At 53.3% G+C, this 23,895-nt stretch overlaps 1 protein-coding gene across 2 annotated transcripts in view; it reads left to right on the forward strand.

Annotated features, from left to right (window-relative positions):
- Positions 1-23,895, forward strand: part of C21H16orf95 (chromosome 21 C16orf95 homolog) — a 520,833-nt gene that overhangs the window by 198,609 nt on the left and 298,329 nt on the right. Inside the window, exons 4-10 of one of the 2 annotated variants that reach the window (XR_015727990.1) lie at positions 1,290-1,426; positions 1,977-2,092; positions 2,365-2,546; positions 3,087-3,161; positions 4,259-4,367; positions 9,499-9,646; positions 10,660-10,861. The gene's annotated coding sequence lies outside the window, so the exon portion shown is untranslated. The remainder of the gene's footprint in view (positions 1-1,289; positions 1,427-1,976; positions 2,093-2,364; positions 2,547-3,086; positions 3,162-4,258; positions 4,368-9,498; positions 9,647-10,659; positions 10,862-23,895) is intronic. The other variant, XR_015727991.1, reaches the window with a different exon arrangement.

A 23,895-nucleotide genomic window follows, 5' to 3' on the forward strand; every position in this document is an offset into this window, starting at 1 on the left:
GGTGGACGTTCTGCGGGTCTTGTCGATTGTGCGATGTCACATATGCCCCATCACAAGACCACACAGGACCGTCTCACTGCCCCCAGAATCCCCTGTAGGGAGGAAATGTGAAAGCAACTTTTAAAGAAACAGAGCTATCCTCACTTCCAGAGCTGCATAAGTTCCCAAGGAACAGGAGAGCCACCAGGGCTGGAATGTGGCTCCGGGAGGAGTGGGGTAGTGTGGGTGTGTGTATGTCCTGTTAGCGCATACACGTATTTTATGTTGAAGCAGAAAGGCATGGCCGTGGGGGAGTGCGCGTCGCCCGCTGAACAGGGCTACCCCTCCTTCCTGGATTTAGAGGGGTGATTTGGGGGTGATTCTGAGCACACGTTGCCTCACGGGTGACGGTGCCATGAGGCCAGCTCTGAGCTGGTGTGCATCTAATCGGGGATCCGGCAGGAGGCAGCTTTCCCTCCGTGGCATGTTCTTGCTGACACGTCTGGGGCTGACACGTGTCCTCCCTCCCGTGTGCGGGCCCCGCGTGAGCCAGAACCGCTAGCAGCCTTTACCTCCGGGATCCAGAGACAATAAAGCTCTCTTGCCTTCTGGAGTTTCAAGCAAAGTGAGCAGGGGGCCAGGCCAGGTGCCCCGGCTGGACAAGGCACTTTCTCAGGTCCGCACAGCAAGTGGCTGATTGACCTGGCCACTCGCTGCTGTGCATGCGTCTTCCGGGAGAGGTAGGGAGCCTCACCTGGTGCTGGCCTCTTCCTAAACTAGACCCTCCCAGCCCCCAGTTTCAAAGTCGAGGGTCCCTGAAGGTATTTGTGAATAATGGACACCTTGTCATGTCTGCATATGCTGGACTTATTTGCTCTAATTCTCTTATTTCTGCTCTGCAAGGTGGGTGCACTCAGATTCCTGGGTGCTGATGACATTCCTGTCCTGGCTAGGATCGGGCAGCATCCACGTCATTCTGCAGAACCCACGGTTGCCCCAAAGACATCCCTTTGCCATTTTTCCTTCTTGAAACTCCCTGGCTGTGGCGTCAGATAAGATGAAAAAGTACTGATTTATAATTCATTCCTAAGAACGTGAGAACAGGGCATCGCTAGGCGTCTAGACCGCTGTGGCTTGCTGCTGGCCAGTCAGCTGAAATCCAGCATCGGGATCGTGGGGTCTTTGTGGGAGCGGCTGTTGTCCACCAGAATCGTTCCAAATATATTAAAAGTAGGTTAACTTACTGTGCTTCCTGCATTTATTCTTGCAGCTGAAATTTCCTTGACTTTTTTTTCTTTTCATTTTATTAGGTTAATAAAACTTGGTTTTCGAGCATTTCACTGCCCCAGGAGGGCAGTGGGCCCCCTGTCCAATTCATCAACTGCCTAATGAGCGGCCCCGGAGGTCCCAGCCCGTCCATTCCAGAAGCTCTCTCTGTCTTGTAAAGGTGAGGCCCACGGGCTGCACTGTATATTTTGTCTGTTGGTTTCCCAAATTCTCCTGCCAGCTTGACTGTCACTTTTCGGGATTTATATGAGGCAGCGGCACCGCGGGCAGCTCCCCTCCATAGGGGAACCCCTCCTTTGCCTACTCTTCACACACACCACACACTCCGGACCATAAAATAACGTTTCTGTAATAAAATGAAGTAGAAATGTGTCGATGTTAGCATTTTAGAACATTCCAGCACCAGGGCTGTGGGAAATACCTTCGTTTGTACTAAGGAGGGAAGCTCTGTGAGAGTAGGGATAAAATTGTGTAAAAAAAAAAAAAAGACTTTAGTAAGAAGAAATAGTCTGGGATTTAAGGAAACGAGTGACAAATAGGAGGTGTTTGTGTGCGTGTGCGCGTGCGGTCTCCACACCTCCCGCCCCTGGTTTATTGTCTGTGTTTCAGACAAAGACCAGTAGAAGAGGAAGTGGGTGCTGTTTGTGTCCTGGCCCAGGGTCTGGACTCTGTCCCCTTCTAGAACATTCCTCGTCTTCCTACCCCTGCAGGCTCTCTTGCCTTCGCCAGCTTGTCAGGACACTGCCAGCTCTGGGCGTGGGGCCGCGTCAGTCCCGACACGGTGGGAGAGCTGGAATCGGAGCACACGAGCTCGGGGACACCACAGGTCAGCTCAGCAGCCTGGGGAATGGAGACACATCCGTGAGAGGCGCCAGGGTGGGACGGCCCCTGGGCTGTGGGGTCCTCGGGCCAGAGGCCCCCGGAACGTGCTCACAGCAGCCCAGCCTTGTCAGTGTCTGCAGTTAGTGTCCCAGCTCCTCTTGTCTCGTTCGAGCTTCCAGTAAACGCATGGCCTTTTATTAACTGCTCTCTTGAGGGCATGCACGATCGCCAATAAATTACTCCCTACGACCTGTAACTTTCTTCCCTTCTTTCCAGCCGCCCACCTTGAGCCCAGAGGAGAAGGAGCACGGAGGGGAGGTTATGCTCACCATGCCTGCAGTACAAGGGAAAGTGGAAAAGCTGTCTTGGACCTTCTTACCACCCACCTGGCCCTGATGCCAGTTCACAGACCTCATCCAAACAAGTGGCTGGGATTTGGGGACTTCTTATAACACCCGGTATGTGGGCAGTAGTGAGGCAGTCTGTCCCTTTCTGTGGGCTCTGTGCACTTGTTGGGGGTGGGGAGCCGTCTGAGGGTCTCTGAGGTCAGGGGGAGCATACACAGAGACAGACATCAGCCAGCACCTCCGCTCTTCGACACAGGGAAGACACGATGGCATGGCTGTCAGCAGTGACATCAGAGTGTCCACGTGCCCTGGAATGTGTGCCCCAGCTGTGTGCATCCTCCTGGTCCCTGTCGGCCATGGCTTGGTAGCTCAGAGTCCATAATGGGGGCCACAGCAGCTGTTCTGCTGGGGCTTGGAGGGAGTGGGCCCGGCTTGCACCCACCCCTTGAAGCCCCTCAACCCAGGACTGGCCTTTCTCAGTTTCCCGTTTCATCTCCAGGCTCCTAGAGCTGGGCTCTGGTGCAGGATTTCCCAACCGGGGGCGGTTACCATGCACTCGCTGGGCACTCGATGATCTCCTGAAATACACTTTGAAGGGTTTTTGTTGTGTTTTGTTTTGTCTTCCCTACTTGCCACCCTTGAATGAAGCAGACTGTTTGCCTTCCTGCAGAAGGATTTGCCGTTACCCTGTGCACTTGCGAGAGGACCACGGCCCAGCGCACGGAGGTAGTGTCCATGGTTCTCATCACGGGTTTCTTCTTGTCTTAACTGCCCCCGAAACAGGCAGCTTTTGCCCCTTCTCTGTAACTAATCCCCACTGCAGTTCCCCCGCCCCCTCGGACCAGCCCACCTCGACTGCTCAGACTGAAAGGAGCATTCATGCTTAGGCCATCTGCTTGTTTAAACTCACCCTGTGTGAGTCCATGTTAAATGCAACAGAATGGAGAAAAATGTAATTCTCTGTCGGCTTTTGATCAAAGAGAGGACTTTAAAAAAAATTCAAGATGGATTTCTGAAGGACAATGTTGTACACATTCCTTGTGTTTCTGAGCTGCAGTGTTTAGTTGATTTGGGGGAAAAAAAATCTTTTTTTGATCCCGGGGAGAAAACACTTACACAAACACATCTCGGCACCACAAACATTGCAAGACAGGCCCTTTGCTTTACCGTCCCCGGCTGGAGGGTGGAAGGGTACTGCCTTCTCATTCATCAACAACACAGGGGAATTTGGAACACGACTCACTGCAACATGCAAACCCTCTCCCCCTTCTGTGGGAATTCAAGGCGAAGTCACTGCTGTCTGGGGTCAACTCAGGACCCAGGGTGCTCTCCCCGTGCCCAGAAACACACGTCCCGGCTCACCCCTCCATCCCTGTCGCCACCGACCATGAAGAGCACATTTCTCCCTCACTCCTTCAGCCTCGGAGCAAATGCAAATAAAAAGCGCTTAAAATGGTTAACATTTCCTGTCACTGAAGGCATTCATGAGGGGTGGGGGTCGCTGAGTTTTAAGTGTATTTTCATAGGAAAACTCATTTCAGATCTGCCGCAGGAACTCGGACAACTCGCACAGAGTCTCGGGGTCTGCAGTGAGCCCGAGCACCGAGTCGGCCGGTGGTCGTCTCCCTTATGTGGGTGCAGGACAGCAAGTACCCAGGTCCACACTTAGGCCCATCTGGGGCCCGGCTCGGTCTCACAGAGGAAAATAAAATAGGCCCTTTCCCGCCACCCTCCCGTTTACTCTTTTTCTATTCCTTTATTGGAGGAAAAATCCCCCAAATTTGGCAATTTATTTTGTTGTGTTTCCCCTATTGATTGTTTAGCTAGTGATTTTGCCAACTTCCTGGATGTTCATTTCTGGTTCTGCACAAAAGAGCCACATTTCTTTTGGAACCGGGACGGGGAGACGGACGGCAGCAGGCACTGGAAATTGTGAGTACTCCCTGGTCTTCCTCCAGCGATGTTCTGACCCTGTCCGTCTGTCTGTCCTGCCTCCTGTGGCTTTCTCTACCACTTCACCTTTGGTGGGGCTCCTCCGTGAACCCCTCCGTCAGCCTGCAGCACCACCGCTGGCTTTTAGGAAAGGAGCCTCTAGATGTCTGTACAAACCTGGGATGGGAAGGGGAGGGGGAGTGAGCTCACCAACTGCACTGACTCCAGTTTTCATTTTAAGGCTCCGAAAGATGGCGAAAGTCAACAGAAGCAGGCTGGTTTATTTCAGGGCAAACAGTGAGTCCCTCCTGAATTTACCTAATAAAATGAATTTTAAAATTTTCATTTTCTCATTCCATTCCAGCAGAAAATGAGTTTGCCTTTATAATGTCCAGATCTTTCGAACTCTACTGAGTGAGAAATTAAGTTACAAAATGTAAATACTTTGGTTATACCCGCATACATATACGTGAAATGAATATATGTATGAAATGAAGTAATTCCTGAGTGTAATGCAATAGCAAGCCTGACTTTAGGCTCCTAGGACACTTAAAAAATTTTTATGATGTGTAATAAAGAAAAGTAAGGTTCAGTAAAAATGTTTCTCTTTAAAAATGGGTGCATTGTGATACCTAACAAATGTAATGGTATTTTTCATTTAACATAAGTTGTTTATTTTTTAAAAATCTTCTGAACATCTTTGTCAAATGTTGGGAGGATTGTAAAAAAAAATATTGACATTCTAGGCCACAATTGACTTCTTTCCATGAAACTATGCTAATGAGTGTAGGCAATTGTAAAACAACGCAGTTCTCTCGTGAAAGGAATATCCTGCCTTTAATTACCAAGAGAAAGCAATTAATGCTCAAATTTCAGGGCAAATCCAGTGATCTGTTAGGAGCAGGGAGAAGGAGGAAAGCAAGCTGGTTATTTGCGTAAGAAAATCCAGAAACCGACATCGGACAGATGTATGATCGGAACGTGATTGTATTTATAAGGAAAAGTTAGATAAACTTCAAAAATGGTAGTTTTTTTGCTTAAGTGCCTGAGAAAAAGGATTCAGAATAATATTTGGGTTATCCCAGTTTTGTACTCTTGTGTTGGTGAAGCCTTGTCACGTTAAAGAACCCCAGGGGGGTGTGAGTGTGTGCGTCTGTCTCCCCTTTGCCCCCAGCCTGGGGAAGTGTGGGGAGGAAAAGGTGGGTGCTGACCGCTGGGAAAATAAACCTTCACCCTGGAAATTCATAACGAATCTAAAAGTCTTAGAAATTAAAGATAGCAACGCCCTCACTTTTTTTCACCTCCTCAATTTCGGGGGTCACAGGGTACGGCGGTGGGCTAGAGCATTTTTGAAATTGCTGCACGCCAGAGGTGTGCCAGAAGACTGTGGCCACTTTCCTGCATGTCTGCCTAGAGGGTCCCGTCCTCGTTGTCCTGGCCGGAAAGCTATGGCGATTTATTCAACATATTTTGCAAGTATTCTAATTGGATTGCTGGAGCAGAAAGCTTGGCCTTCTTATGCAGGCCCCCCTACTGCCCGGCAGATGGCGATGTTACTTCTGGAGTGGCCCCTGGAGGTGGGGGTGGGGAAGACGCTGAGATTCTGCCCGAAATCCGAAATCCGGTCAGGTCTCCGGTCAGGTTCCTCTTCACCTCTCCCGGAGCGCATCCAGTCAGCGATAAACGTAAGAAGTAAAAAGTTTTTGAGGCCTCCCTTGAAACATGCCAAGCTGTGAAAGAGTGAAGTATTTAAGCCAAATGTTAATTAGCAAAAGCATCGCCCTCCTGAAATGGTCTGAGAAGGCGCCCAGCGAGCGTTCAAAGAAGTGTTTCCCGGAAACGTTCAAGATAGAAATGAAAGAAGCTCAGCAGCTATTTCAAGATGTAATTGTTACCTGTTCATGTTTAGGAGGGAAACACCGACACCCTTACGATACTCCTATAGTAACCATGAGGAGCGTACATGCGAGAGCGTGGTGAGGAAGCTCACGTGCATCCACACGGACCCGGGAAGTCACGCGTGTACAGTGAGCGATACATCCGAGTCTCACCTTCTCAAAAAAGGCTTTTCCGTTGGATGTGAGGGATGCATGTGGGAATATCCACCTGGACCCTGTGTTTCATTCTGTCAGCACCTGCTGAACGGCTGCTCCCACACTCTTAGAGCTTCCCAACCTTCCTCTTCCACGAGTGTTCTCAAGGGCACCGTCTCCTGCTCTGCCACTGAGGAAAGGTCCCACTTTATTTCAAGAACAAACAGACATTCTTCTGTCCCCATCTCTTACTAGAGAGAATCCCCAAACCCGATGAGCACATTTTTCAACCTATGTCATGTTAAAATTAAATTGAAGACAATTGTAGATGATTTCAATGTTTTGGTTCTTCATGGGACAGACAACATGATTCCTTAATTTGTTTTATGTAATAATTTGCCACATTGTTTAATTTGAAAAGAAACAGCACGCACATTGACGCTACTTGAAACAGCAAGAAGTCTTATCTTTTGTCCCTAAAAATGATGGTATCATTTGTGTTTGAAAAATAAAAAGATAGTGAGGGAATTCACTTGACTCCCAATGTGAAACGCCATGTAAGGACCTAGAAACACATCCATGTAGCACAGTATAATACCTTCATCATGTCTGGCAGTGATTAATCACGTCCCGTTCTTTAAAAATTTAATCGAATGGCGTGCTGGCTTTTTAACATGTACGTATTTTCAAACTGTGCAAGTCACCACCGCTCGTAAGTCTCTGTATTAATAGGATGGTCGTGCAAGAAACCCAGCTGTTTAAATAAATTCTGTTCTGCTTTAAAGATTTTGCCCTTTGGGGAGAAAGTCATTTAAGTATTGAGTGGCGCTGACCAGTGAACAATAGTTAAAATGAAAATAAATCTTCCTGAAACTTAGTTCTAATTTTCTTGAGCAAGATACTAACCCATAAAAAATAAACATTGTTTATTGAGCCACATTTGTATCAAGTGAACCTTTGTAAATTGATACGGAGAAAATAGGAACTTGTATACCCCAAATACTTGGGTGTGTTAGCAGAACAGAGAGAGCTATTTGATATGTGGACACTGAAGAAAATAAAATTAGTGATTCTGGAGAGAGAGCCGTTCAGATTTGTGCAGACCCAGGGAGGTGATCGTATTAGAATTAACACGAAAAATTTTGTGTCACTTGGCACCTTGGCTTAAGGGATAATTTAATGACACCAGCTACTAATGTTGACTTACATTTCTGCTCTGGCCAACCTCCTTACGATCTTGTTTATTTCCAGAAATCACATTTGTGACAGCTCTACTAAGCCGTTCAACAGTGAACGTTTTCTCATTTAGCTGAAAATATTTCAGGTTTCAACCCAGCAAGGAAAATCACTTTCAGACTTCATGTATATGAATAAACTTGTTTGGGGCAAGATTTTTTTTTTTATTTTAGAAAATGAATTCAACCAGACAATTTGAACAATTTCAGCTTAAAATATTTTTATGTTTCAATTTGCCAGCCAGGCTGATAGGACCTCAGTTGATACAAAGATTATTGCTGCTGCTCTTCTGGGCTATTATTTTTATTTTATTTTTTATTTTTAAAATACTTTTTAATACTTTATTCTTTACTGTTTTATTTTGGCGGAAGGCTAGAAAGTGGACAGGGTGCTATCTTTCACGTGGGCTTCCAGAAACACCAAGGCCTGTGTTGCCAGCAAGCGCGTCAGGCAGCTCGGAGTGATGGCGCGCTGTTGCAGGGTCTGAGTCCCGAATTTGTAAACTTTCCACTTTTTGTTTTTTGAGAAAGTCACGTTTGATCTCTGCCAGCAGAGGTGGGGAGGCATAGTTACTTCCCTCCTAACAGCTGAATGCAATCAGAGCTCTTATTTTGTGTTGTGTTTTAGTTAAAAGGTAAAAGAAAAGAGAAAAATATACCCAAACAAACCAGAAGACCCACTTAGCATCCAGAGTTCAACCTTCAGTGGAGAGAGCCGTCAGTGGGGGAGCAAAGCCCACGGGACACAATGTGTTTACGTCCTCGTCCGTCCCGGGGAATTCTCTCAGAAGGAGATGGGGAATCATGGGGACTCCATCCGGCGTTCCGCTAACGTGTTTAAGCGGCATGTCAGGAGCAAGAAGCCTGGGGTTCTTTGTGCAGACACGTGCCAGAAACTCAGATCCCTGCCTGCCTCTCAGAAATGCTCTTGCCCCACATCTCTGCGTGGTTTGGACCAACGAGACTCGGAGGCCGCATTTCCCAGTGGCCTTGCCGTTGCTGCCTCTGAACAGGAGGTGTCCAGCAGGAGCTGTGCCAGGGCCCTGACATTCCATGCTGACCCTCGCCCGGAGAGGGTCTGGGCACGCAGGTGTCCCTCCGGGCTGCGGCTGGGCTTGCTGGTGACGGGGATGGAGCCCATTCCCAACCGGAGCTGTTGCTTGTCCACGGAGCAGGAGGACTCCGGAGTGCCCAGCCCTGCGGCACGAGCAGATGCGGCCACAGGCCCGGCCTGGACTGAGGCTTGGACAACAGCACTGCCCTCCCTGACGACCCCAGCACCCCACCTTCTTAGAGCCCTAACACTGGACACTTGGACATTTAACAAACTCCTGTTATTCGGTTTGCCAGTTGACTATCTCCCCTGCCTAGAATCTAAGCGCTGGGATTGTTGCAGGCTTGCAGCAAGGGTGGGTGTTAATCCAGAGTTGGCCACGGGCCAGGCACTGCCTGGGATGACGGCTGCTGTCTCCCAGCAGGTGGACAGCGTGGGGAACGCCATTGTCCCCACTTGACAGTTGAGGAAACTGAGTCCCGGGAGGTTGAGTGGGATTCTGCAGGTGGCACAGCTGCTGTGCAGGGGTGGGGAGAACTGTGGATACGAATCCAGGCCAATGGAGCGCAGACCCCTTGTCCTTAACCAGGGTCTCTGAGCACTCTGCTAAACCAGTTATTTGCTGAGTGACTGTGTGAGCAGGAGGGTTCGGGAGGTGGGGAGGTGTGATGCCTGGAGCAGAAGTGTTAGAGCTGGAGATGGGCTCACATGGGGCTCTGCCCTCACTCATTGCTGATCTTGGTGAACTCCTTAACCTTTCTGAGCCTCGGTTTCCTCCTACGTAAAATGGAGCAATCTTCCTTTTTCAGGTTGTGAGGATTTGAGACAGTGAATGCAAAATCTGGGCCTGTAGAGCATGCTGGATAAAGGATCACATCACAACTGCCTCTGGGCGAGCCCCTGAAATAAATGGGCAGAGGGGCTGCCTGCATCACATCTACCAGCTGGGCACCCTGGGTAAGTCTCTTGAGCTTGCTGGCTCTTGGTTTTCTCTGCTGTTCCTGCCTCAGAGGCTCGTAGAAGGAGGGAGAGCTGGGCCCATGGTCTTCGTGAAGTCGTTAGCATGTCCTTGCGGTGCTCCCATGCTAGCACCTTGCCATGGAAAGCGTGACCCATAGACCAACAGTATCGGCAGCACCTGGGAGTCAGTTAGAAATGCAGAGGCCCAGGCCCCACCTAGACCTCCCAAATCAGAGCCAGGGTTTGTGTGCACGTTCTGGCCGCTGGAGGGGTGCTGCCCCGGAGCACACGGGAGACAGAGGCTACCTATACCAGGGACAGGCAGATCCTGGCTCTCTGGGAGCCCTCTGCCCTCAGGTCTCTCCCTTGTCCCGCCCTGTGCTTCTGGGGCTGAGAGGCTGCCCTGAACAGACTCCTGCATCCCTGCTTTTGGCTGGTCTGACTGTGCGGGGTGGGGGGAGGAGCCGCAGTGGATTTGGTGGTGGTGCTGCTTACATGGACAGGCTCTAGCCACCCCTGGCTCCTCCCATCCTCCTGCCCAGGGGTGCCAGCAGCTTCCTGTGCCTTCTCATCCCCTGGTTCCACTCGTAGGCTTCTGAGTCTTTCCATCTCCACAGCAATGTTCTAGGTATTGAATTTGCTCTGTTTTAAGTACTCAGAGAAGTTTTTGTTTTTCTCAGTCGGATCTAGTGACCCACCCAGGTGTAAGTCCCAAGGGGTAGGGGTCTCGAAGTCAGAAGTTTGGTCAAGGATTGCAGCTCTCGCACTGACGCGTGCTGTGGCCCCAGACAAGTCACCCTTCCTACACCCCGGGGAGGCACTGGCTCAGCGAGGCCCCCTCCTCTCCTGCTGCAACAGCTCCTCTGCCTTAGCCCCGGCCTTCCTCACCTGCAGCAGGGGGAATGCGTACATGGTCGGAGGCCTTCACCCTTCCCTGGGTCCAAGCCCTAGGCTGAGGATTTGTAGCTCCTTCTTTCAGAAGATCTTTCACAAGATTTCCTTGTCCTCAGGTCTGGGTTTGCCGTCCGACTTGCTTTGGTCAGTGAGATGTTAGCACACATGATGCAGGCAGAAGCTTGGAGAAGCACTGATGTGTTTCCAGCAGCGCTCCCGTGCCCCTGCTGCCTGTGCGAAGTGCCCGTGCCGGCCTGAGGAAGGACAAGGGACGCGCAGAGCCTGGTGCCCCATTCAGTGCCGTGGAACTCTGGACACGTAAGTCAGCCTAACCGATGGCAGCAGGGCCGCCCCGCTGGCCGCCCAGACGTCACACGAGCTTGCCTGTGGTGAAAGCTGGCAGCGACATAGTTGCCAGGGTGATGAGCCGCTCTCGTGGTCTAACGTGGCCCTTGAGAATGAGGTTGTGAGGCCAGCAGCACGAGGCTGGGATTCTAGCTCAGCTGTTTCTGAATGGCTGTCCTGGGGAAAGTCAGTTCGTTTCTCTGGGCCTCGGTTTTGTCTTCTGTAGAGTGGGGATAACAATAGGACCCACCTCATGTGGGGCTTGAGGTGATATACGTCAGGCGAACAGAACACGGTCAGCAGCCAGTAACTGTGTTGTTATTGTGAAGGGAATTAATGACAATATTGTGTCATAAAAACCGACGGCCACGGTCCAGCCTTTGCTCTCATCTCTCTGCTCCCTGACACATGCCCTCGAGGCTCACAGCTTGCCGCTCCTCGAGGCTCCATGCCGTTTTGTGCCTCAGTGCCTTTGCATATGCTGTTCCTGCCCCTGGAGTGCCGTTCCCCTCTCCACCGAGCCAGTCCCCTCCTTTCTTCGAGACCCCACTTAAGTGCAGTGAAGAATTCAGGGTAACTATCTGAATATTTCCCTTCTTCCCCCCACCCTTTTTGGGCCGTTATATGCAAGAGCATATTCTCCCTTCAGCTCTGGGGTCACCTTCAGCCATCTCTCCCATGTGGCAGATGGACCACATCAGAGACTGTCACCTCCGCATTCACCCCGAGGTACAAGATGTCAGGACATGACATTGGGATAGAAAACAAGGTCCACGTGGCAAGACAAAGCCCTGCCATGCCAGTTCTCCAAACCCAAGCTACAGTACCCCCTCCCTCGTTCAGTGGGCAGGCATTCACAGGCTCACGTGTGTGGCACATGTGGGCGGCTCTGGTTTAAAGCTGGGGACCCATGTGAGGTCATTTCTGTCGTGGTCCATCGGGAGGGCAGACACGCATGTGGGCAACCACAGGCTTTGTGGGGGGCGTGTGTGATGGGCCAGCGGGTGTCCGAACAGAGATGGGAGAGGTCAGCCTGGTGTGGGGGCTGAGGAACCCAGGCCTGGGTGATGGAGCCGGTGAGGGGCGCAGAGCCTCCTTGTGGGCCCCTGCGGGCAGTGGGCTGTGAGGGTAGGCGCGGTCCGAGACCTGGGCCCAGCTCAGAGCATGGACGTCAGGGCCGGTGACTGCTTTAGCTTCCGCACCACTGTCCCACAACCAGCCGGCGGGTCTGGCCACCCCGCTTCACAGACGCAGGCTCCCTGGCCCCCGAGAGGGGATCCCCCTCAATCACAAGCCAGGAGGAAACAGCAAATCCGGGTGTGTCAATTACATGTATGTCTTGGGAAACTGGTTTCACCAAGGAAACAAATAAATAAAACAGACAAATAAATAAAACGTTTATTCTAGTGAGTAGAGACAGCCCACCTTTCTGCGCCCCAAGGAAGACCAAGAACATGCTGAATGGATGGCATCACCGTCAATCCTCTCACGGGCGAGGGGGAGGCAGGCCCTGGTCTGGGTGGGAGTGGTTTCCATGGAAACTGTCTGTCTACCGCCAGTGTCCCTTCCTGGAAGATGGCGTGGGGGGCAGCTCCTCACATTCTGATGGTGCACTGGTCGGAACCGCGGTGGTCGGCAGTGACAAGGCGGGTTGTCTGAGGCCTCGGGGGCTGGAGGTGGACAGTCTGGCCAGGGCCCCGGCTCCGCCCATCTTTTGGGTTCAGTGCCTGTGGGCTCTCAGGCATGAGGTGCACACCGCACCTGTGAGGCTCAGCCCCGGGCCAGGGAGAGGCGTGCCGTCCTGTCGTTCTGGAAGGGCCTTCTTCGGCAGCTCACCTCCGTCGCTCTGGCTGCCACTGAGTCACCTGACCACTCTCCACTGCAAAGGAGTCTGGGAAACTGCATATTTTTAGTCGGGTCCACTGCCAAGCCAAATAAAACCCAAATCCTGTCAACAAGGAGGAATGGGCGGGGAGCAGATGTGGTCAGGCAGCCAGCAGAGGGCTGAGTGTTGACGCTCTCTTGGTTTGAAGGTGAGGGAGACGTTTTTCTTTGCAAATACTCTTTTGATGAGATGTTTATCTCTTACTGTTCTGAAGATTTCACCCACAGCCTCATTACAAAGAAAATGAATTAATATGTTGCTACCAGTTGGGAGCATAAGGGATCGGGTTTTGGCCAAGACTTCCCTAATGTAGATGCCTTCTTTCTTGTTTCACGGAGAAGGACATGGGAGTCCACCAGTAGCCGGTGTCAGAGTGGGGTTCAAATGGCAACCCCCTGGTAGCCCCATGGTCCTGGCCATGGCCAGTGAGGGTGCTCGTGGGGCCTGTGGAGAGTCCGGGCCCCGTGGGAATGGGGGTGGGGCTGCTCTGGGGAGGAGGGCCCCCCTTCTTGACCACATGCCGGGGGGCACCACGGCCTCCCTCGTCCTTCTGTGGCCCCCGCACCACCTCAGGCTCTTGGGAGAGCAGGGTGTTTCTGCCAGTGGGCTCTCCAAGCATGGAGCCTGGCCCTGGGAGCAAACTCGTTCTGCTTCTGGCTGAGAGCCTCCCCCTGACCTGGCTGCGCACTGCGGGGCCGGGCATCCTGGGGACCAGCTAAGGAAGTCCACTCCGCCTGTGTTCATGCTCTGCGATGCTGGGCAGGGCGCGGCTTCCCCAGCTGGGGCTTCCTCCCCTCAAGAGCAGGCAGCGCCGGCCCTGCCAGGGCTGCTGAGGGGACGCAAGCAGGGTGGCATGTGGGGTTCTCGTGGGGCCTGGCGCCTGGAAGGAGCACAGGAGTTGTGGTTGCCCTAGCCCCTCGACGCGGGTACCAGCCCTTGGGTGCCAGTGAGAGATGGGCCCATTTCTCAGCCTCGGATTCTGGGCCTGTACTGCAGGAACGTTGTCCAGGTTTCCCTGACAGGTTTGCTGTGAGTTTTAAAAAGACATTTCAATAGTTAAGGTTTGCAGAGCACAGATTGTCGGCCAGGCCCTGCACTAAGCGTTTCACAGGACCGGCTCTCTGGTGCATGGCTGGGTGTTAGCGCACACTCAGGGCAGCAAGGATCACATGTGTGCCCAGCTTGTCAAGCCTGTCCTGCAGCAGGTGACCCTCTCCTGAGCCCGGTTCCCCCGCCCAGCACAGAGCAGGATGTCCCTGACGAAGGTCCTGTGTCTTCCCTCACGCTCCACGAATCCCCAGAGGCAGCCCCGCTCCTTACCGTGGCCATTCCTGGAAACCCCACTGTAGGACAGGCGGTAAAGGAGATCAGGAAAACGCAATGCAGAAATTATGTTTCGCTGAAATCGTGGTCCCCAAACAGGGCTGTCCGACAGCGGGATCCTGTCAGGGAGAAACAGCCTGCCCTAAAAGCAAAACAAGGAAGCCAGCCTCACCTTAAATTGGAGAATCCTTTTACCCAGGCCTGTCAAGTGGGCAATTATGGACATGTCTGGTGTCCCAGGGACCCTCTTCCGTGACACCTCAACAAGTTAACTCTTCCGTGTATGGCCATTAGGATTTGTGTCTTTGGTCCACTCTAGGATTCGGTAAACATTTAATTAACAACACGTCTCTCTCTGTAGAGTGTTGAAGGGCTTTAGGGCATTCTGTGGAGGAGAAAGTCTTCTCGAGAGACTTGCTCACTGAGGTCTGCTCTTACTGCACCTTCCTTTCTGGGAAGAGGCCCCAGAGCTACCCGAAATTCATCTTCAGACTGGGAGTGCTGTCACAGGCGGTCAGTCCCCAGTGTGAGCTGTCGATGCTCTTCCTCTCTTGCAAGAAGAATTCTGAGATGCAGACATCCATGGGCAATGCAGGTGCCAGTCAGGAAGGCGTTCAGCTTCGAGTCACAAGTAGTCCAACCTGCAGTGGCTGAAACGGGCACAGGGTCCCTTTTGTCACGTGATGAGGCAGAAACTCCGTGTCTAGAGAAACAGCTGCTGACATCTGCATTTGCTCGACCGCACAAGCCAGCATCCCAGGCAGCTTGCGTCTGTGCCCTGTCGCTGCTGTAACAAATGGCCACCAACTTGCTGGCTTGAAACAAGATGCATTTATAATCTTCAGTCTGCCTGCTGACATGGTCTCACTGGGCTGAATCCCACCAGCTGAATCAGCAGGGCTGGTTTCTTCCGGAAACTCTAGGCGTGAATCATTGCCTTTCCCAGCTTCTAGAGATGCCTGCGTCCCTCAAAGTGGGCCCCTCCATGTCCTCACCCAAGCTGGCAGTGTGGTGTCTTTCTGCCCTCCTAATCACATCTGTCCCTCCGCTGTCCTCTTCTGCCTGCCTCTTCCTTGTAAGGACGCCCGTGGTTACACTGGCCACTCAGTAATGCAGAGTCTTCTCCCCATGTTGATTAGCAACCCTCACTCCATCTGCAGCCCTGCTTCCCCCTGGCCCTGTAAGCTAACATTTTCACAGGTGCTTGGGATTGGGATGTGGACGGTTCGGGGGCGGGGAGGGTTGTCATTCTGTCTGCTACATTGCCATTACCTGTCCTGTTATGGTCTCAGGATAGCTGCTGCATCACCGGCCATCATGTCTGCATTCGAAGGAGGCAGGGAGGGTCCGTGTCTTTTAATCAGAAGAGCAGAGGGTTTCCCAGAAGCATCCCTAAAGATTCTGTTTACAGGTGGCCAGGGAGAAGGTGGGTGTGAAGACCCCAGCAAGCGTGTCCCTCTGCAGTGTTTGTTATGGCCTCCTTTCCAAGTTCCCGAATGCATGACAGTGGGTCGTCGTGGACCCGGGCCCAGGTCGCAGGAAGTGGTGGCTTCCCGAGCACGTCTGCAAAGCTGTCCATGGAGTGTGGCTGACATGGCAGTTCTGGAAGTGAACTTGAGGCTCTGCTCTTGGGATAGCGGGGCAGGTTCTGGGCTTCAGAATGGGCTGTCCTGGCTCCTAGCACCTTCTTGACTTGAGAACGAGAGAGAATGTGTGTCGGGTTCCAGGGGGTTGGTGGAGGTAGCACGGCCGCTGCCCAGTCAGGAGTGGGACCCTGAGCAAAGAGTGACCGTGGGCGGGTCTCAGGTGCAGGTACTATTTTGGCATCAGTATGGCAGAGGAAGGGGTGTGGTTCCCCCATCAGGGGCTTCCATTTTACGGGCCATTCGGTCCTACCGCACATCGAACCCAATTAGAGATTGTGTATTCTACCTGGAAAACGGACGCTCGGTTCTGTGTTCCCAGGTAGGTTCTGGGACACTTCATTGTTGATTTCTCCCCCAAAGCACACTGGCTCTGCCGGAACTCATTCAGCTAACCTAGAGGTAAGGAAACAGATCTCACGGGCGGTGTGGGTCCCGGTAGAGGCAGGAACTACTGGATACCCCCCATCCCAGTGCCCACGCGCACAAACAGCCTGACGTTCCTGTCCATTCTGGACACCACACGCTCAAAACCATCTAACCATCTGGGAAAGAAAACGAGTCTCTTCAGTGTACACTTTTGAACCCTCTTTGGCTGGTTGCTGTGCCGGCATTCTGTGGGGGCCACAGATAGGGACAAGGTGAGAGCCTGCCCTCCGGGGGAAGGGGGACACACACAGCTCCCAGGTGTTGGTGTCTGCCCTGTGCGGGCAGTAGACCCCCGATGGCTGCTGGGTGACCTTGGGCAGGTGACCTAACCTCTCGGAATCTCCATTACTTGGCCTGTGAAGGCCACAGGGAGGATCACTGCATGGAAGGGGCGTGGCAGGGTCCACGCGAGGCGCCCCGAGTGCTCGCTTTTGGATGCACGCAAGCAGCTCAGATACCAGCGTCTGGGTAAACCCGGCCAGTGATGCGGCCCCACGGAACAGGGGTGGAACTCAAGTCCACTGGGTCAGGCTCTTCGCTCGCGCTCTCAGAACGAGCCTCACGCGATGTTGTTGAGGGCGGCCTCGGGCTCCGTGGTTAACTCCCCCTGCTCCATCCCACGTCCTCTCAGTGTCATGTGTCTATCTCCTGATGGAAGCCATGGAAGGGGGTCTGTGAGGCGTGGGCGCCGGGGGCTGGCTGGGAGGGCTGACCTGACAGTGAGGCAAGGGCTGCGGCCGCCAGGACCCTTCATGCCTACCAGCTGTTACTCTGCACATGAGATCACAGCAAGCCCCAGGAGAACACCGACAGGTAGTGCCCACCCACAGCCCTGGTTTGCAGGTGGGGAAACTGAGGCACAGAGCAGCAAAGCCGCTGGCCCAGTCCCCACAGCCAGCGTGGGGAAGGGGTGGTATTGGAAAGTCAGCCTGAGGCCTGATGTCAGGAGGAGTGAAATCTGTGACCGGGTCCCAGCACCCTGACCCGACCTGTGACCCCTCCCCCCAGGTCCTGTCCCAAAGCTTGGAAGGGAGGGTGAAGGGCATGGGGCAACTTCCCTGCAGGGAGGTGCTTCGGGGCACCTCTGTCATGTTCCCCCAAGCTCCCCCCAGCTCTCAGTCCCCCGGGGGAGGCGAGAACCTGGGAATTCTCTTATCTCTGCCGAGCAGGATGCGTCCTGTGTTGTGTCCCCACCAAGGTTTCCAAGCCCCGTGATGAGCTTGCAGATTTCTGCGGGCGATTGCTCAGCTGCCCTCCGGCCCAGCTTGGGGGGGAGGTGTGTTTTGTTGGCCAGGCTCCTTGCACCATGGCGGGGCTCCCCGTGTCCCTGGCCTTTTCAGCTGCTCCCGGCCCTCGGATCCTCAGCAGGCCTGTCCCAGCGGACAGCGGTGTGAAATGCAGGGGTGAATTCCTGCCCTCTGTGTTTCCGCCCATTCTTTGTGTAGAGGCCACTGTGGGTTCCCTTCCAGGGAGGGGGCCGCGGGGGACGCAGTGCCCCATGTGGCCCTCGGGGGCGCTGTGCAGGTGGGTGAGGGCAGGACAGGCCTGCCTGCCTGGCGTGGGCTGGGTTTCCGTCCCCCCTTCCCCATCAGTGGCACTTGTGAGAGGCGCTGTTACCAAGCTGGGATGGATGGACACAGGTCATCAGTCGAGTTCTGCGCTGCAGTGTGGGCGGTGGGTCTGAGGCCCACCTCCAGTGATGGCTGTTTCAGAATGCCGATTCTCAGGCCTGGGGTTCAGAGTCAGCCCGGTGGGGTCTGGGGTGGCAGAGCTCACGCCAGACCCCAGGTCGTTTTGCTGGGCAGGCACATTGGGGAGTGCAGGCTGGCAGCTCGGTCGGCTCTGGAGTCCGGCTGCGTGTTAGTTCCCTGCCGCCTCCCGGTCTGTCCTTGTCCTGGAGCATCTAGGACCCTCCGTCTCTTCCACTACAACTGGGGTTGTGGGGAGGAAAGATTCACTCTTAATTAATTCTTAATTCTTATTGGCCATGACATTCAGAGACATGACCTTCTGGCAGTTTCTGGTCATCAAAAGCACCAGACGGCCCACACTGAGCTCAGACGCTCGGAGTCAGAAGCAGAGACCTTGAGTGTTCCGAGCACCCTCTGAGGCCCCACTTTAGGCCCACGCTATCTGCACTGGAAATTCCCAAATGATGACAGATAATACCAGGCACTCAACCTCTTTGCTGTCCCCTGGGGTCCAGGGACCCTGGATTGGGAATCACTGAGTGGTGCTGTGATTCTCAGAACTGAGGGCATTGGGACCAGAGAGGGACTGACTCTTCTCAGGACACCACAAGGTAAGGAAGGGGAGTGGGACAGACACCCATGTTTCCCACAAGATGCTGCGGGACAGCGAGACCTCTCAGAGGTGCTCCTGCCAGATGGGACCAGTGAGCTCCCTTCTGGAAATGTCCACTGAGGTAGCATCAGGCTGGGCTGCGGAGAGAGGGCACACCAGGCCCGGGACACCTGTCACGCTGCAGGTCCCTCCCTGGCATCATAGATCCCACTTCCCCTCCTTGGAGGGGTCAGGTGCTTGGTGCCCCAAGGCTGACATGCACTACTGGAGGGCCAGCTGGTGGTGGAGGTGGTGCAGGTGGGCTCTGTTTCTCGGCTGAGCAAGCTGGAGGGGCAGGGGGTGGGGGAACTGCTCATGGCACCAGGCCACCCGCTGATGAGGGTGGGGGCTAGTTTTGACTTTGGGCCGTGGACAGATCCTCAGCACCGTCACGTCGGCAGAGAGGAGGCGAGACGGGCAGCCTGCTCCTCTGGCAGCATTGGCAGGTTCTTGGGCAGAAGGAGCTCAGACAGGCCTGCTACCCCGTTTGTCAGCTCCCGCTGTCCTTGAGAGTTGGTGTGGAGGGGAGCCCGGTGGGATTCTCAGAGGTTTGGGGTCCTTGTCTTCTGTGAACTTCTACTCTGGCAGGGAATCCCCAAATACTTTCTGATTCTGGGTTTCTGCTGACCCAAATCAGGAAGCTGTACGCTTGGAGTGGGTTTTATGTTTGTTGGCTTATGTTTTCCCAAAGCAGGGGTGCAGTAAAATGTGAAATATGGTGGCCAGACCAAATGGCCTCATGCTGTCTTCCTGAGACTTTTCTGGGGGAGGAACCCACACACTCACACACATTCACACGTACTGATTCACATGCACACACATCAATTCACACACAAACCTACCCACATTCACACACATGTACCCATCGCACACACACACACACACACACACACACACCCATGCTCTCAGAAGGAGACTGGCTTGGGTCTTAGAAACCAAGCCATCCACTTCCCACCCCTCCATCCTGAGCTCCTTCCTTCCGTCATCTTGGGGGCAGGGGTGCTCATGGGGTGTCAGATAATTCCTGAGCACATCTGTTCCTGTTCACATTCGAGCTCTGCCACTGTGTGATCTCGGCCACGTTGCTGGGTGTCTCTGACCCCAGCTTCCCGCTTATGAAGTGGGTGCCATAACAGAACCCCACTCAAGGCTGTGTGGAGACTGAGCATGGGGGCATCTGGGGGAACACAGGCGTGTGTACTGCCAGGCTTGTGAGGCCTCGCACACTTGCAGGCCGCACCGATGCTACCGTTCCCCGCCCACCTCTCTTCCAAAGCCTGGCGGTCAGGCGTACCAGCCTGGCATTCTGTCTGCTTTTCCCAGAACAGGTCACTTCATCGGTCTGTGTGTTTCTGGGCATAACACGTGTTAGCTGTTACATGTCTCATTTTAACTTCGGGGTAAACACGGCCCTGCTCTCAGAGGCAGATGTGTAGACCAAGCCTTCTTGGGGCACGGGACGAGGGTGGCTCATTGATGCCCACACTGAAGGCACCTGCCCCAGCCGGGCACTGAATAGATCCAGTTCTCTCCACCAGGGGACCACGTGGTGGGGAGGAGGAGGACATGAGGCATTGAGCAAGGCAGTGTGTGGGAAGTGTCCACAGTCACCAGCCACTGTGGGCAGAAGGGTGAACCAGACAGTCCAGTGCTCCAATGGTGAGGGTGCAGAGGCCGATGAAGTCAGCAGTGGGACGTGGTATGCTGGGGTGGTGACGGGGTGAGGGTGCAGGGGACGCCTGTTGTGAGGAGCTGGAGCCCTCCAGGTAGATGAGGGAGAAGGATATCCCAGGCAGGAAGGGCCATTGCTAAGGCTCCGAGGCAAAGCTGCCTGGAGTGTCAGGCTCGGAGCTGCAGCTGCCGTGGCTTCCGCAGAGGTCCGTGGACCGCAAGCTGGGTCTACCAGTGATCTCCCTGCTCCTGAATGCTTGGCCGGCTGGAGCATTCTAAGACAGTTGGCTTTTTGTAAGCATCTAATAGAGGTGGGTTCTGAGTCCAAGAATTGTCACCAGGAGCCCCCAGCTCATACTGAAATAAATCCATCACGTACGGGATGATATCTCCATTGCAATGAACAACTGTGCATATAAGGCCTTGTTCCTAAGATTTTCTATCATGGAATTGTTCACAGAGTAGGCTGCCTTCCCCAGGAGTGGGGACCAAGAGAGAAACCTGCCCAAGTATGGCCTTTACGGGCGTCTCTTTATGTTAAGGGTCTCTGCCATCGGGGTGCCTGGGTGGTTCATTCGGTTGAGTGTCTGACTCTTGGTTTTGGCTCAGGCCATGATCTCCGGGTCATGAGAGCGAGCCCCGCATCGGGCTCCATGCTCGGTGCAGAGTCTGCTTAAGACTCTCTCTCCCTCTCCATCTGCCCCTCCCACTGTTCCTGTTTTCTCTCTTTCTCCCTCAAATAAATAAATGAATCTTTAAAAAAAAAAAGCCCATGCTATTACTGCTTTGCATTCCACAGTATATGCAGAGGTATTTTAAAAAACCATTGTGCCCCTCCCATCATGTTAGTAAAAATGATGATTTTTGCATGCATCATGTTTATCTTGGGTCTTCTCATAGTCTCTGTTTGAAAAGCCAAGTTGACCTTAAGGTGATAGATAACCTGAACACAGTCTCCTCTTCCTAAATGTCAGTCATTCACACCTTAGTAAGAATGGCAACACAACTTTTTTTTTTTTAAGATTTTATTTATTTATTTATCAGAGAGAGAGAGAACGCACAAGCAGGGGGAGCAGCAGGCTGACGGAGAAGTAGGCTCCCCACTGAGCAGGGAGCCTGATGCGGGACTCAATCCCAGGACCCTTGGATCATGACCTCAGCCAAAGGCAGACATTTCACCAAGTGAACCACCCAGACGTCCCTAGAATCGCAACATAATCTTAAGAGTAGGTTTTCGGTGACAACATAACCAGGATCCCTGTGAGGTCAGGAAGAGGGAATAGTGATGCTCTCCCCAAAGAGTCACATATAATGAGGGGGTTGGAACAGAGACATCTTGCCAGTTTCCCTGTTGGGTCTTACTCTCCCATAGTTCTCTGGTCTGTGGTCTGCTCTAACCACTGCCTGGCAAAGATCAGGGACAAGATTGGTGACTAACAGAATATAATAAAAAAACATTAAAAAAAAAAAAGATTCTCCCATGGAAACTTCTCTCCCTGGCCAAGAGCTCAAGTGTCTGGTCCCTCCTCCATCACCCTCTGTTCCAGCCCATTGTGGAGAAGGTTTCTGATTTGTTCCTGTCTTTGTAGCCATCCATTTTCTTCCGATTGTCGGGGCCCTGAGAATATCAGCCTGTGGGCTATTTGTGGGATAGTTGGCATTTTTGAAGTCCTTGTGCAAATGCTTAAACTTTGTTCAATACGTATAACATGCTATCCTACATGGATATCAGCTTTTTAATTACTTAAATAATTAAGTTAATAATCGTACACATTCTGCTTCTAATCTATGTTCAAATCCCATTCCTGCCACTTGCTAGCTTTGTGAGTTTGGACAAATTACTTAACTTCTCTGCACCACCGTTCTCTAATCTACAAATGGGGGATAAAAATAGACCCTGGGCTGTGTGAGGATTAAAGTAGTGAATACTGGAGAAGCCCTAGGAACGGTGGGTGGTGTACTCCTGTTAGCTCCCTGTTAGCGGAGTTTGCCCCATGCTGGGAGAGGGTAATCTGACTTCTCAGAACAGACAGTAGAGTGCACGATCATTCTTCCCTGTACTGCGAGCTTCAGGGAGTCTCTCCGGCTTGCGTGCACACATGGGGTCTGCATTGATGGAAGGTCACGCACAGCTTTGTGGCAGCAGGCCGATTCCCATGTTGGGGTGCACACCCGTTGGTGCTCATGGGGGAGGCAGCACGAGAGACTCCTCCCCACAGTGGGCTGCCCCGGTGGACTCAGTCAGGTTTGAGCCTCTGGTTTGCCAGAGTTTGGCTCCTGGAGCAGCCTGCCCGAGTGTGCAGAGTTGCCTGGCCTCCCAGATGCGCTCTTGGGTCACCCGGGGCCTCTGTGATGCCTCAGGCAGGCCTCTGGGGGCCTGTGCACAGGGGCCCTTCTGTTTGTGGCGGCACACATGCCATTTGTCTGTGGCATGGGGTGACTTGCTGGGCACCCCTCGAAGAGAGCTTGCAGAGTTCAAGGCTGGTCGCCCGGGCACTCATTATCAGATCTAATTGTGGGCTCGGATTTCACAAACCGGGGGGCTGCACAGGTGGAGGACAGGCTGCAAAGGTCACGCCTAAAAGCTTATTAAACCGCTGGTGTGAAAGGTAAGACCATCTGGATGCCATTTGACAACTTAAGTGGTAATTACACCATTTGGCGCAGGAATTAGAGAGAGCTGTGGCGGGGACAGCTTGGTTTGCAGGGGGTGGTTCTTTTGGGGCAATCCTGTCCTGGCATCTTGAGGTCCTTGTCCCTGCCGTGGCCCCAGCTTCTCCGCCAGGCTCCTCAGGTGCACCGTGGAGCAGGCGGTGTGGACGGGCAGCGCCTCCCCTCGCTGCCCTGCAGCCGTGATAAACAGGAACACCTGCTTTCCCAGCGCCCTCCACCGGGGGAAGGGGGCGGGGGTGGCTTCCAGCAGCGTTCCACCCCAGCAATATGGAAGTGTTTAGCAGGCTTTGCACCAGGCAGGGTAGCTGAGATCTGAACCTTCAAATTACAGCCATTCCCGGGCCGAGGAAAAGTAAATAAACAGTTCACAGCTGCAGCCAGCTCAGCACAGAACCGGCTATCTCTTCTGATTGCGGGACAAGTAATTAAGTGGGAAATGTGAGCCCTCAACGTCAGGGGGAGATGATAAAGGTCTGGGGGCAGTAAATCCCCCCAACTCCAGAGACCTTCCGATTAACCCACGCAGGGCCGGCAGGGGCGAAGCCCAGAGCAGGAGTGCTCCTTGAGCGATTATCAGAAGCTCACTCCCTAAATGAAACCCGCCCGCCTCGCTGCGCCTTGTTGGGGACATGATGAGGGTGAGGATCTGGACCCTCACCAGCACGCCCCAGAAGACACCTCAGAACAAGTGCTGTGTGCCTTAACGGATTGTTCTGGGCTGAATCATGTACCGAAAGTTCACATGTTGGAGTCTCAGCCCCCAGGACCTTGGGATGTGACTGTACTTGGAGAGGAGGCCTTTAAACAGATGATTAAGTCAAGTCAGCGGGGTGGCCCCGACCACCCTGGCTGGTGTCCTTAGTTGGGATCAGGACACAGACATGCACGGAGGGGCGGCCATTTGCGCGCCCAGGAGACTGGTCTCAGGAGAAGCCAGCCCTGCCCACGCCTGGATCTCAGGCTTCCAGCCTCCTGGGCTGGGAGACAAGAACTCTCTGTTGTTTGAGCCGTCTGTCCTGTCGTGCTTTGCTAGGGCAGCC

Source organism: Ursus americanus, chromosome 21, assembly GCF_024610735.1.
Source record: "Ursus americanus isolate L20-20 chromosome 21, mUrsAme1.1.p, whole genome shotgun sequence".
Lineage (NCBI taxonomy): Eukaryota > Metazoa > Chordata > Mammalia > Carnivora > Ursidae > Ursus > Ursus americanus.